The sequence below is a fragment of the Brachyhypopomus gauderio genome, chromosome 9 (assembly GCF_052324685.1).
Source record: "Brachyhypopomus gauderio isolate BG-103 chromosome 9, BGAUD_0.2, whole genome shotgun sequence".
Taxonomy (NCBI): Eukaryota; Metazoa; Chordata; class Actinopteri; order Gymnotiformes; family Hypopomidae; genus Brachyhypopomus; species Brachyhypopomus gauderio.
The window spans coordinates 12,275,359-12,290,514 of NC_135219.1; the positions used below are offsets into that span (position 1 = coordinate 12,275,359).

The window sequence follows — 15,156 nt, forward strand, 5'->3', positions numbered from 1 at the left end:
TGAAGGTTGTTGTCTTTACACCAGTCTGTGTGCCGCTGGACCTCCTCTCTGTACGCTGACCCGTCGCCTGTGCTGTTGAGACCCAGCACTGTTGTATCATCGGCAAACTTAATGATGTGGTTTGAACTGTGTTTTGCCACACAGTCATGAGTCAGCAGGGTGAACAGCAGAGGACTCAGAACACTGCCCTGGGGGGCCCCAGTGTTCAGTGTGATGGTCCTGGAGGTGCTGTTCCCGATCCGGAATGACCTCCCAGTCAGGAAGTCCAAGATCCAGTTGCAGAGGTGTGTGTTTAAGCCCAGCAGGCTTAGTTTCCAAATGAGGTTCCGTGGGACAATGGTGTTGAATGCTGAACTGATGTCTATGAACAGCATTCTGGCGTAGATGTCCTTCTTCTCCAGGTGGGTGAGGGAGAGATGAAGGGTGGTGGTGATGGCATCGTCCGTGGAGCGGTTGGGATGATATACGAATTGCAGGGGGTCTAGTGAAGGGGGCAGCTGGGTCTTGATGTTCCTCATGACTAGCCTCTGGAAGGTCTTCATGATGATGGGGGTGAGTGTGACAGGACGGTAGTCGTTGAGGCAAGACACTGTGGACACAGTTCTCCTCACATCCACTCAGACACAAAACCTGCTCGTCTGGATTGGGCGTGGTCTTCCTTGCCGATGTGTCGTTTTGTGCCTCGAACCGTGAGTTAAGTTTAGGGTTGAAGTTAAGGTTAGGGTTAACCCTTTGGTGCTCAGGCACACCAACTATTTCAGGGGATATCCCCTGGAAAAGTAACCTATAAAAGAAAAAAAAGGAGGGGGGGGGGGGGGACAAAATAGGAAAAGGATGTCATGTTGTGTATTTCTGGGTGGCTATGAAAATGGGGCTGGAATTTTCCAAGGGGTGAAAAAGGAGAGAACATGGTTTCAACAGGTAGGAACGTGTGTTTGGACTAGGGCCAGGGAAGGGAGATGGGGGGAGGGTTAGGGTTAGGGCTAGGTAAGGGGAGAGGTTAAGTTTAGGGCTAGGTGAGGGGAAAGGTTAGGTTTTAGGGTCCGGGGAAGGGGAGAGGTTAGGGTTAGGGCTAGGTAAGGGGAGAGGTTAAGTTTAGGGCTAGGTGAGGGGGAAGGTTAGGTTTTAGGGTCCGGGGAAGGGGAGAGGTTAGGGTTAGGGCTAGGTAAGGGGAGAGGTTAAGTTTAGGGCCAGGTGAGGAGGAAGGTTAGGTTTTAGGGTCCGGAGAAGGGGAGAGGTTAGGGTTAGGGCTAGGTAAGGGGAGGGGAAAGGTTAGGTTAAGGGCTCAGCAAGGGGGGAGGTTAGGTTAAGGGCCAGGTTGGAAGGAGGGGGTGGGGGGGGGGGGGGGGGAGGGGGAAAGGTTGGGGTAGGGCTGTGGGGAAGAGGGAAGGTTAAGTTTGGCGTGGATAGGGAAAGGGGTTGGAAAATTGGGGTTTTAGGTAGATGGGGAAAGGGGTTAGAGAGGTTGGGTTTAGGAATTTGGAAAAGGAGAGGGTTAAGTTCAGGGCTCAGTAGGGAAGGAAGGTAGGTATTGGGTTATAGGTCTGGAGGTTCAGGTCTGGTATGGGGTAGGATGGGGAAAAGAAGTTAAAGGATTAATGAGGGGGACTTATATGTTTTATTGTGGAGTAAAAAAGGGGGGGGGGGTTGATTAAGATATGAGAATGGAAGAAGTGGGCACAACAAAGGAAATCTGTGTGGGCTAGGGGGATAAAATGGGGGACAAAGTGCCAGAGGTCCCTGGTTCAAGACCCGGGCGTAGCAGATGCAGTGGTCGGCGTATTTTTTCAAACAGGAGTCCAAGTAGACTGGTGAGTCCTGTTGGAAAAAGAGGACCATAAAGATTGGGGTTAAGGTTAGAGTCAAGGTTTTAAGGCTATGGGCCCAGACCACTGTGGTTGAAGGGCCAAGGTCGAGGGAAGTGCGTACCACCTGCACACACATAGAAAAAATTATGTATATACAACCCTTTCCACACTTTTTACTTCCTCAGGTCAGGACAAACCCCCTGGTGATCTCAGGGAACATGGGACAGACAAATAAAGAACCCCGGAGGGTCTTAAGTGCCAAAGTTGTAAGTGCTCAAACTCCAAAACAAATCACCAAATAATACAATCAGTAATAAAAATTGGGAATACAGAAAAACAGGTAAGTGGGGAGAAATAAAAGAAAAAAAGAAAAAAAATCACACCAAAAATACCAAAGTCTGCCACCAGGATTAATAAACTTATCGGTCTGTCCCTAAGTGCCAATGTTCGTCCCTCCCCATACCAGTCCTCTTCCCTTCTTGCATGTATGTGCATGTGTCCCGCGCTTCACCCATCCTCCCATCTACTGTGTTGGTGTGCTTACATTAAACCCCTTAACCTAAACCCTAACCTAAACCTTAAAGTTAAGGTTAGGTGTTGGGGTTAATAAACCTTAAAGTTAAGGTTAGGGTTGAAGTTAAGGTTAGAGTTGAAGTTAAGGTTATTGTTGAAGTTAAGTTTATGGTTGAAGTTAAGGTTAGAGTTGAAGTTAAGGTTAGGGTTGAAGTTAAGTTTATGGTTGAAGTTAAGGTTAGGGTTAAAGTTAAGTTTATGGTTGAAGTTAAGGTTAGAGTTGAAGTTAAGGTTAGGGTTGAAGTTAAGTTTATGGTTGAAGTTAAGGTTAGAGTTGAAGTTAAGGTTAGGGTTGAAGTTAAGTTTATGGTTGAAGTTAAGGTTAGGGTTGAAGTTAAATTTATGGTTGAAGTTAAGGTTTGAGTTGAAGTTAAGGTCAGAATTGAAGTTATGTTTAGGGTTGAAGATATGGACGAGCAGGTGTTGTGTCTGACTGCAGTGGATGTGAGGAGAACTCTGTGCAGAGTCAACCCACGCAAAGCTGCAGGACCAGACAACATCCCCGGCAGAGTGCTCAGGTCAGGGAATGTGCAGAACAACTGATGGATGTTCTAACGGTCATCTTCAACATCTCCCTGAGCAGCACCACTGTCCCAACGTGGCTCAAGACCACCACCATCGTCCCCATGCCGAAGAAGTCCACAGTGTCCTGCCTCAACGACTACCATCCTGTCGCACACCCCATCATCAGGGGAACATTAAAATAAAATCTGTATATTCTTAAATAAATCTATCAGTGCCTTATAATTTTTTTCAAAGACTTATTTAATTATTAAATGTACACAGTGCATGCAAAGTTTTCACACCCTATAAAGGGTTCCACATTTTGGTACATTTCATGTACATGATCTATGATGATCAATAATCCATTGATCCATCACTTTGAATTAGAGCATGTTACTCTCACTCATCAATGTCCACTCATCCTTCTAAGTACTGTTGAATATTATAATATTCACGCTATGTTTTCCAGTGTTATGTCTGTGAAGTGATATTACCACAGAATCATCTGTAGTGTAAGGTTAGTGTAGGTTATTTCTACAAATCATTTAGTTAAAAGTCACCATAATCTTATTTTAGACCAGGAATATGCAACTACATCAGTTCTCATCTTCAAATGATCCCACCTGAACTCTGCCTTAGGGTTTTTGTGTCAAATTGCAGCTTGATAACAGAAATACAACCGTTGTCTTTGTTCACGTTGCTGAAATTGTTGTTGCCAGCAGAGGGTACAGGTAAACAATGGCAGGCGGATTAAAGCCCTAGGCACCAGGCATCCTTCCCTGTCATCCTAGTGGAGGGAAGAAGCGTGGGCAGGGACAAATCAAAACATAAACGAGATTGAAAAACCTTTTTGTTGAGAAGCATTGCAAAATACTCTGAGTCAATATTACATAATTGAACTTAAAATCACCTGTCAGCAGGTGTATACACATACACCTGGAGCAGTGGGCAGAAGACACTTAGATGATCAGACAGATATATGTATCCTCCCACAGAGCAGCACAGGTGTGAGCAATCGTGATCCTCATGTGAAAATGAGGGTCTGTAAAAGATACTATAATTGCTACACATGGCTGTGTACTGACTGTACAGTCTTTATTTCAAATGATGAGTAAAACACTGTGAGCAGTACAGGGTGCCCCCCCCCCCCCCCCCCCCCACACACACACACAGAACAATTTGCAGTTTGTTATTGCAGAAATCTTTCCATGACACTAATCATTTCACAAGCCTCATAGATCAGGAAAGCCCCTGCACTATGTCAGCACTAGTTATGGAGGCATTAGTCCAGGACTCAGACATGTGACTGCTTGTCTCTTACAAAGAGAAATATTCAATTTGCCTTTCTTCACAATCACATTGTCCAAGCTAGCTCTTTTAGCTGCTATTTTATTGTTCTTAAGTTGTGTGTTTTGTTAATTATCACAGTCAGAGCCGGCCCTGACCAATGTGGTGCCCTAGGCGAGATTTTGGTTGGCGCCCCCTGTATCATCAATCATCGGGTTGATTGTGTCACTATTAAAGAAACAAATAAAAAGCAAATGACTTAAATATTACCATATAACAAGCAATGAATATACAGGTGTTGCACAAAAAATATTTTAAAACTATTTTACATAACGTAGTGCAGAGAACATTAATAATAAATTTTAAAAATTAATTAAAAACAACAACTACCACCAGTGCAAATCAGGGCCTACTGCAACATTATTATTTCAAAAGTGCATCCGCAATGAACAGAGGAGTAGTATATATTTATTTTAAGCTAAGCTAATCATAGCACCTACTAGGATTGGGCAGTATGATGACAGTGGCGATTTTCACTAAGATCATACAGAGGGGAAAAAGCCACAATAACGATTGAGTGTTAGTTGTGAGTCAAGCGAGCTGGTTTCAAAGAAAAACACAACAGCTACAGATTGGCAACATTTTGGATTTGTTTCAAATAAAAATGAGAGACCATTGGAGCACGCCCCCACGATTCTAATTCAATAATATGATTGGTTGATAAAACTGCCAATCTATAATAAAAGCTCTCCAAGTAAAAGGGCCTTTCTCTATTTTACCTAGAAACAACGGTGTGAAATATTCTGATTGGTTGATTTTTTATTTCACCGCTGAGGTTTTTTTAAGCACAAGTACGAAAAGTGGATTTGAAAGCCGATTTATAGGAAAAATACAAATTATTGGTGAAGCGTTATTAACATATATTACATATAATAGATAAAGCATCCTTTTTAAGATCAATTAACCTTCAGAGAAGGCGTTGAAGTCCCAGACGGTTCGCCAATGGTATAGTGTTAGTTCACCACATATTACCATTATATTACCTGTTTTTTGCCGCCTTTCCTCCTCCACGTTTCTCATTTTACTACCCTGGGTACCAGAGGACTTCTGCGTTTTTGACGTCTTTACAGGGTGTGTACAGAGAAACATTAACGAGGTGAGCAGAGCGCGCGGGGGAGGGCGGGTTGGCGCGCGGGTGAGAGGTGTCGTGTGTTGTTATTATAAGAATTATTCATTTGACTAATATTATTAAACAATGAAATTATGATTATGTGGACTTTGCTTGTTTTCACATTTATTAATTGTTCATAAAAAAAAAAAAAAAAAAAAAACCCATGCACGCGAGCGCCCCCCTGGACACCCGGCGCCCCTAGCATTTGCCTATATCGCCTAATGGAAGGGCCGGCCCTGATCACAGTGGCTGTCTGCTAAGGTCACCAACTACTCTGAATCTGCTATGTTTTCCTACCAGAGTCCCGGGAGCTCATGGGTCTTGTGCGGTATAGCTGGTCCCAGGACTGCACTCTTCTGGACAGAGATCGTGGATATGTTCTTCCTGAGATCTGTTGGAGCCACTACCCCACGTTTGGGGGTCACAGCCCCAGAACCACTGTTACCTTCACCTTCCATGTCTTTTCCAGCTCTTCCTTCAGCCCTTTATATTTTTAAATCCACCATCCATTAATCATTTATTTTAAGAAACAGCTGAGTGGTGGGACATATAGGCTTGGATGGCAGTTGTTATTGGTCCTGTAAATATGTAAGTCACATTAATAATAAGTGGTTATATACACATGATCACTACAATATTTTCCGTTAAGTAAAAGTGCAAGAGGGAAATACCACAGATCAAGCTTCAAATCAATCTAGGCTAAAGTCTAAAAATAATGCATAACTACATTGAGCAGATACGTATCTTACAGCAGCTCATACTCAGAAAGCAACTCAAAAAAGACAAGAACTCATAAAAGCACATCCACTTTCACACTGAAGACATTTCTATTTGTTCATTGTTTGTGTATTCATGGTAATGAAGAAAGGGAGCATACGGACGTACGTGACCATTAAAAACAGTACTATGATCATCACATCTACTGTGATTCTGTACATACAAGTCAGACTCAGACAATTAAAAGCGGAGTAGAAAGCATCAAGCACAGTATAAGATTTTGAACATGTTTGAACATGCCGCCCCGTACGTCTCACTCTTTCCAAAGACACGCCCTTAAGACACGTGAACTGGCACTGCCTTCGCTGCAGCTGGAGTCCCCGAGAGCGCGCGTTGGACAGAGGAGCGCGTCGTTTCTACTGTATCCGGCTACAACGAATTAAAAGGCATATGTGGGAAAGTTTGTGCTATGAAGCAAATAATAATAATAAACAGTTATTTCCCTTTTAGGTTGGACATAGTTTTTAAGTTTTCCTACTGAAGTCTGCAACATTTCTGTTTTTTTTCACAGAACTACTAACCGTTCAAAGTTCAGGTGTTCTGATACTAAAACTTGTTGATGAGGATTTGTGCCGTAAAATGTAAGCGCCAAGCTACTGTGTTTTCATTAAACAGATCACAGCAGGGCCTTCTAGAGCTATGCATGCTTATTTATTTTATATTTTTTATTCAGGGCTCGAGCCCCCACTGGTTTCAGCCTAGCAACGAAATATTACTCAACAACGCTCAACAAAGCTCAACAACGGCCAGGTTTGAAAGGGGCGTTAATGAAGAATCAGTTTTTAATTAATTACAACGCCGTTTGAAAAGATACGGAAGCGTAACTTTTAAAGTTTCAGTATCGCTAATGTGCAAAGAGGACGTTTTTTTTTTAATCGTGCAATGGAGGAAAAATAATTCTGTGCTGTCCAACAATTAAATAAAGCAGGAGTGGCCAACCTGCGGCTCTTTGCCTGGTTTCATGCGGCTCCCCAGCTCCTCTACTGCCGCTGTCTGTTCTCTTCTTCCTAAAGGTGAGCGCAGGTCAGTGGCGATGTAACGAGTCTTGATAACGGAGTTTATCCACTTTTTACCTAGAAAACAACAGTTGCGTACATAACAGAGCTCGTAGTGTGCGTGCACGCATGCATGAGCAACCTCACCGTGCCGTGGCCCACCTCCTCCAATCGTGCCAAAGTCCTGAAGTATATCACGACTTATGTTTATATCGAAGTTTGTGTTTGTTTTTTTAATGTGCTGTTCGCTTAGCTCAGCGTTTCTCAAAGTGTGGGGCGCGCCCCATGGGTATTGCAGGTGGGGCGCAAGCAATTGGAAGAAATTGCTTTAAGCCTGTCGTTTTAATGCCTGTTCGGTTTTCATAAGCTTCGGATGTTTAAAACGTTCGCCGCCGCCCCCGTCAACAAATCACTTTGGCCCCCCAAAACAATAGGGAAAACAATAAACAGTAAAACAAAAATATGAAGATGAACAGAGGACGTTTTTAACAGAGTAGGCAGCCCTAATCCGGCACCCGGGATCCGGGAGCAGGGTTAGGTGCCTTATTCAGTCCTGGGAATCAAACCCAGGACCCTCTGGTCACAAGACCGGTTCTCTAATCTAGGGTGAAAATGCTTTTCAGTAAAAGTCAACAACAAAAACTCCAATAACAAATGATAGTCCAGGACGTGAAATACTGACATGTCCCAGGAAATACAGACGTATGGTCACCCTACCTAACCACCTGGCCATGACTGCCCCCACACTGTTTGTGTGTGACATTTACAATAAATCTGAGCAGAGGTGTGTGTGTGTGTGTGTGTGTGTGTGTGTGTGAGAGAGAGAGAGAGAGAGAGAGAGAGAGAGGGGGAGGGATGGGTGATGTTCAAGCGTGCATATGTATAATGTGGCTCTTTGTTGTAACACAATAAAAAAAGTTGCTCTTGGTCTCTGACGGGTTGGCCACCCCTGAAATAGACCAACAATTACCACTGCAAATGTCCCCCAGTATTACAGAACAAAACAGAAATCCATTGTGAAAGAATCGCCTCTTGTGATTTAAGGATTCATAGTACATTTGATTAGATATAGTTGAAGCAGAACAGGAAGATGTTGTTAGGGTTTCTGAAATCGTCTCTAGACGTAGATCATAGCCTTCAGGGTTCATAGACAGGATTATAAATTTGTTCATCCCTCAGAGTTCTGTAGCCCAGCGCCGGAGAACAGATTCACAACACACGGGTGTCAGGAAAGAGTTCCAAAGTTTAATAATAATACATGTAGTTAAATACAGAACAAAGAAGATGTTTCAACACAATTGGGTAAGAATAATAAAACGTATGTATGATTGGTGTTCTCCTTATCAGAAGAGGAGACACAGTAGACTGAGCGGTTGGAACTTTTGGGCCGGCCACATATGGGAGTTTCAAGAGGAGTTTCGAATGGCGCAGAATCCACGAGAGCTGCTGACGCGACGTCCAGGTCATGACCCTAGTTCCCGTCACCGGTACCTGCATATGCGCTGGCTCCATCTCTTATTAGCATTTCCAGGCATGTCTTGGTATGTCTGGTATTTAAATCCTGGTCTCTGTGTCATCAGTGCTGGTCATTGTTTGATGTTTTGTGTAACAGTCCTATGTATTATTATTAAACAATTATCAATTAATAAGGCTGTAACCTAAGCCTGCCTTTACAACCCTGATTTTGGATTGCCATTCACCACACCTGGCTCTTCTCAGCATACACCCCTGCCTCCACACTCCTGACCTCCCCTGGCCTTACAGTGTGATTTCAGCACTACGTAGTAGCAGAGCACAAAGGCATGTTTCTGCTCGTCTCTTACAGAGATATTCAAGTTGCATTTCTTCATAATCACTTTGTCCAAGCTAGTTCTTTTATATAGCCATTTTATTGTTTTTAAGACATGTATTCAATTAATATTCAAGAGTGGATGTCTGATAAGGTCACTAACTTCTCTGCTCATGCTAGAAAGAATGCTGATTATATCTAACTCTCTCTCAGCAGCCCGATAGATAAAAGTAGTTTGCCAACAGATCATATGATGCAAGCCAGCTCCTTTGGACCAAACAGACTTGGAAATCCCAACTTACCTAGAACAACTGGTTTAGTTGTGTCACTTTCCTGTGTGTTTGTTTTTTTTTTTTCTTTTCACTTTCGATCTGTGGGTAATTCTGAATTCTTTCGATGAAAAGGTGACGGTGAATCCCTTTGTGATGATGCAACAAAGCTCCTGTTGTCCTGTTGTCAGGGCAGGAGAGCCTCCAGGATCAGGCCTAGGTCTAGTCCTGCAGTGCATGTAATGGTGGTCTACTCACTCTCCACAGTCTTTGTCTGATATCTGATATCTTCCTTTCACAGATTCACTCCTTGATTCTCTGATACTGCTTTCGCTGAAATATCTGAAGTGGCTGTTGTTTGTAGTTTCTGCTTGTAGTTTTTGGAGGGCCAGTCAGTGAAACTTTGCCATACATTTTACATTAGATAATATATTTTTTTATGTTTATGGCTTTTGATAGATACTCTTATGCAAATCAACTTAAACATTTATCAGCATTTCAGGTAGTCCCTGGGAGTGAAGTCCATGACCTCGTGACTCCTCGCACTCTGCTGCACTGCTGGCTGCACTACAGTAACCGTGAAACTGAAAACACCGGCGTCTCGTGAGCTTCTGGTGTCCTAGTTAATATTTTGGATCAAAAAGATATTGATGTAAGGTCACTATAAATCCCTATTATAGGCACTGCTGATTTGCTTCTGACACACACACACACACACACACACACACACACACACGCACACACACACACACTTGTGTGTGCTTGAGGTCCAAGCTGGGCCTTGTGCTGCAGTGTTCTGTCCAATAGTTTAATTCCAGAGAAAAATCACAGACACCTGAAGTGCAGTGAGACAGTGTGAATAGTGTAAACAATGTTAATCTGGAAGAGATTATGTCAGATGCTGCTTCTTGAACTGACTAAAAACAGTGACTGTGATTAGGAGAGATGCAGAAACCAACTACTTCGTCTCTTCCTCCCACACACTGTAGGACAAAGCCTACAGTTCCATTCTTAAAAATTCATAAACATCTTTGGAATTTGTCAAAATTCATTAGAGCTCTCAATGCTTACTGAGAAGAGATAAGGCACTACTGGCATGTAAAAAGTGGAAAACATTTTTTGAGGCCTTAAATGACATCTTTAATGAGCACTTTAAGAATCTACCCTCCACTGGAAGGATAAAATCAGCTCTCCATCCAACATTTGTAAATAATTTTATTACAGTTGTATGTGGGTGGAAGAAAGTTTGTTTTGTTTTTCTATTTGTCTGTGTGTGTGTGTGTGTGTGTGTGTGTGTGTGTGTGTGTGTGTGTGTGTGTGTGTGTGTGTGTTCATGAGTGTGTGGGTAGGTGTGTTGAGAAAGATCGGATGAATAAAACACTTATAGTGACAACACATTGGAACCTGGCCAACGAGGAAACCCGGGAGCAGATAATGCAACTGAGCTTTAAAAAAAAAAGGGTTTCGTCTATGCATGATGCAACCAACTAAAGTACACCCACAGCTAACTGCTGGAGAACCAACTTTCACTATCCCTCTCTCTTTCCCACCCAGGGACATCTGAAATCTGCTGAGCATTCATACATAACCTTGTTCTGCATGTGAAGTCTGTAAAATGTAATCCCACATTAGGTGAGAAAGCTGCAGACCAGGCTGTGTGGTGGACTTGAGCGGTTCCCCTCATCCTGAATGGGAGCATTTCTACAAGCTCCGGCCTTTTGTAGTTTGTTGTTACTGGAATTGCGTCGTGCAGGTGCTGCTTTAATTCTGCTGTGCCAGCTGTGCTCTTCAACACCCAGCTGTGCTCTTCAACACCCAGCTGTGGTCTTTACACACAAGTCAAGGCTCGGCCGTGGAGACAGATGAACAAATGGATGTTAATGTTTCTCTTCAGTGATGCAGTGCATCCGTGCTAGCATCATTCGTGCTTTAGTCAGATGATGAATTATTTTAAAAGCAACCAAAATACTCACTGTCAGACATGTGCGGCTGTCTGATATCAAGCACAGTGTGTAATAAGTTCCTTTTTCTACCAAAGGACACATGATTTTGATTTTGCTGACAATGTAAAAATTCTGAAAGTCTTTTTTTAGAATCACATGGTTCACATTATGCAATAATGTCACATGCCCTGTTTGCAACGTAGCATTTTGCATGGGATTCAACCAAGGAAAGCTAGCAAAAGCAATATAGAAATGTTACTTCCTATTTGCATGACAGTAAATTGCACACAAACACACACAAACACATACACACACAGCAGCAAGACGTCACAAAATAGACGAGACCATCAAAGTTTCAGTAACCGTTCCTGTGCCAGTAACCATTCCACAGCATACCAGTAAATCCAAAGATACCGGGGACGCCCCACAATAAACCATTTAAAAAAGGTTTTCCTTTTCATTTTTATGCAACTGTTGCATGTCACCATTAAACTATGTTATGATTAACCTCTTCAACATGGTTGATTCCCTCATCGTTGTTTTCTCTTTTAGGATCAGTTATGGAATCTTTTGTCAGTTAATTTCATATTCGATCAAAATGTATTGTTTGACAAAATGTATATTTTATAGTAATTTGTACTGAACTCCTGTTAAATATACTGATTGGTCTCACATTAACAAGAGGCTTTTGTGTGGTTAAAGTTATACTGTAATATCTTAATAAAAATTGCAGGTTAGAAAAACATGCACTTTAATCTGGTACACTACAGAACATGTCAACTCTTTGTTGGGTTTTTCGTGTTTGTCTTGAACCACGGCTTGACTTAGATAAAAACCTAGATTGAGCTTGCGTTCACCTGGCTCCTGGCCAAAGTTTTAAAAAACTAAAAACTATGTCTGGAGTATCATAAACTATTAAAGCCTGAGATAGTTTCTTCCCCCAACTGTTTGTTTTCGCAAGTGAGACCATATGAGCAGAGATAGAGAGAGAGAGAGAGAGAGAGAGAGAGAGAGAGAGAGAGAGAGAGAGAGAGAGAGAGAGAGAGAGAGAGTTGAATGAGCTCATGTGGGTGTGTGGGCAGCAGTCTCGCCTCTACACAGTGCTGGGGGATGTGGCTCCAAGTAGTTATGAATCCAAAGGCGGGTTTCACCAGCTATAAAGTAGCTCTTGTGAATACGAGACCAGAGGAATGAGTGGGCAGACACTTCCCATATAAGATACCTTGTCTGGCAGAACAGGAGATGCTCATTAATTCCACCATGATGGAGACAAACATTCTCATCCCTGAAGCTCAGCTACCCAGGAACTCATCTAAGACCTCGGCATCCATCCTTGAGAGCAGGGACCACCGGTGTGGTGGCAGGATTGTGGTGGGGGTCCTTCTGCTGCTGCTCCTGGCTGGGGGCATTGCTGGATTTGCCTTCTTCATGAACCTTGTGTGCACCTCTTCACAGGTGAGACTCCTGATCCTTCTGTCTTCCGTGTATCTGCTTTGAATGTGTACACACTAAAGACTTTGAATCACTAGACTTGTGATAATGATAATAATGACGACGATGATGATGATGATGACGATGATATTAATAAATGATAATAATAATTATAATAATAAATATAAGTATAATTGATTGATACTATTAAATAATTGCCCAGATAGAATCAAAAACCAAGATTTGAATCCTGTAACATCACTGTCACTCGGGGGTTACTACAACACTACTACACTACACAAAAAGCATAACTAAATTTAGTTAATTAAGTAAAATCTGTTTTAAAATTAGATTGATTACATCCTTTATTTTTGAGAGTGCCATCATAAACCCAACACTTTCATCATCATTGCAACCTAAGCAAGAAAACTTATCAAGACAAGCAATTAAAATACTTTAATCTAGCAAAAAGCCTATCAATAGGAGATTTCACCAATTCATGCTAAGAACATTTCTGTATTTATGTGACATTCACTAGTTTTAGTTTACAGTTATGCACTGGTGTATTATCATCACCATTTCCATTGTTTTGAATATTGCACAGAAATTCTGAGACTGATAAACAATGACACCATGTGTTAGAGATTACATTTGAGTGAAGTGTGTTTATGTTTGAGTGGAGTATGTTTACATGTGAGTGGAGTATGTTATGTGCAGTCCTGGTGATTGAAATCACAGATCTATTTTACTCGTTTTGCTCGCATTTCACCTCAATACAAATCGTTATTGAAGAACAGCATATCTGTAGCCACAACCTGGGTTTGCCAACGATGACATCATAATCTCAATTATCTTTCACAGGCAGTAAACCAGAAATACAGCGTCCAGAAATTCAATCTCTCAGGTAATTCTGGCAGTGATGTTTTAACAATTTAAAACATTTAAGAGTTTATCTGGATTATATTCTGATTATTCCACCTGGAATGAGTTTGTGTATACAGTCTAGTCTTTTGAATAAAAGGTACTGATTACCACATGGGAAAGTGCTCCCTGATTGGTTAACATTCACACTGTAAGTAATAATATGTGATGATTTGTTCACAGAGGAAGCACAAAACAAACAAAATGTCTTCACAACACAACAAAATGGGAACTACACCATTTACAGTAGACTGCACTTGAAGAACAAGAGCAACAAGAAGTGCCGAAAGGACATCCGTTTATGCTGGGATAAGGATGACAACATACTATATCAAATTAAAAATTATACTGATGACACAGATACAGTTGATATCATGGCCTTTAATGTCGAACTGATGAAAAATACTCTGGTGTACTTGAAGATCAATTGTGGTGATGTTGATGAAAAAAAAACTGAGTTTAAAGTTTTGATTGTTTGAAGTAGTTTATGATGGAGATCTTCATTCAGAGGGTCAACAGTGGCAATTTGTCAGCAAGACCTGGACTGTCAACCTTTTGTTTACTAGCCAAGGACCTTGTAAATGTTGTGTAGTAACCCCAGTTTAAGGGGAGGACAGGTGTTAACGAAATAGTCTACCATTCAGCCTACTGCTTACTACATACTACTACAAATCAGTATGCCATATGCAGTGATGAGAATACTATATTGCTATGGGGACCCAGCATACAGTATAGGCTTAGTGCATTAAGCAGTATGCAGTATGTAGTAGGCTATTTCAAACAGAGCCAGAATTTAAATAGGCCAGGTAAACATCTGGTAGAGGAGGAAGGGGGAGGAGTTGAGGAGAGACATATTGTTAAAAGAAAAAAAACTTTCTTTTTTTCTTTTTTTTTTTAATGTAATTTAAAAGTTTAAAAGTGTCTGCTATTTTAACTCTGTGATCAGTAAGGACTGTATGGATCAGAAGATTATACAAAAAATATGTAAGCATATGTTCATTATTTAATTTTATATTTAAATTAATAAGTATAGATGATAATCCAGGAATTATTGTTTAAAAATGTAAAAATCATCCTGTTTACTATAGACCTATGTTTCATAATACTTTTTTGTAATTACTTTAGCATAAATGCTTAACATTGTTACTGTGGATACTGTGAATTAGGCTCAAGGTCAAAGTTGAACTGACTAGAGTTTCCTCTCAGCACCTGGTGGAGAGGTTGGTGCATCACAGGGGACTCCCTATTCAGTATGGTTTCCCTGAGAAAGGGCTATTCATGGCTGGGGTAAAGCCAACACACTGAGTTTCTCTAAGTGCTGTATTTCCTTAGTTTTGTGATATTCTTGATTCACTATTGGATCATTAAAACAATCTAACCTACATTTGTCTGTTGTCTGTGCATTCATGTTTTTAATAATAGTTTTTTTATTTACTGTTTGCACAAGAAGGTACATCAAATACAAACAACAAACCTAAATACCTCCACCACCACCAACAACAACAAAAAAATATATACACAGGGCAGAGCACAATATTGCATGAGACCTGATAAAGATCTCTAATGTGTAATTTGATTAGGTACTAATCAGGTTTCTTTCTCTTATATGACATGAGGAGTATTCATCTGTTTTCTTAATCCAGAGAGAGACTGACCTCATGCTTCTCAGTCTTAGCCAGCTATCTCTA

General features: G+C 41.4%; 1 long non-coding RNA gene across 1 annotated transcript; it reads left to right on the forward strand.

The window, feature by feature from the left end:
- The first annotated feature begins 12,282 nt into the window (after window positions 1-12,282).
- On the forward strand, window positions 12,283-14,829 carry LOC143522486 (uncharacterized). Its single transcript, XR_013133016.1, has 3 exons — window positions 12,283-12,571; window positions 13,409-13,451; window positions 13,652-14,829. It is a non-coding gene; the product is annotated as an uncharacterized LOC143522486 (long non-coding RNA).
- Window positions 14,830-15,156: the final 327 nt, after the last annotated feature.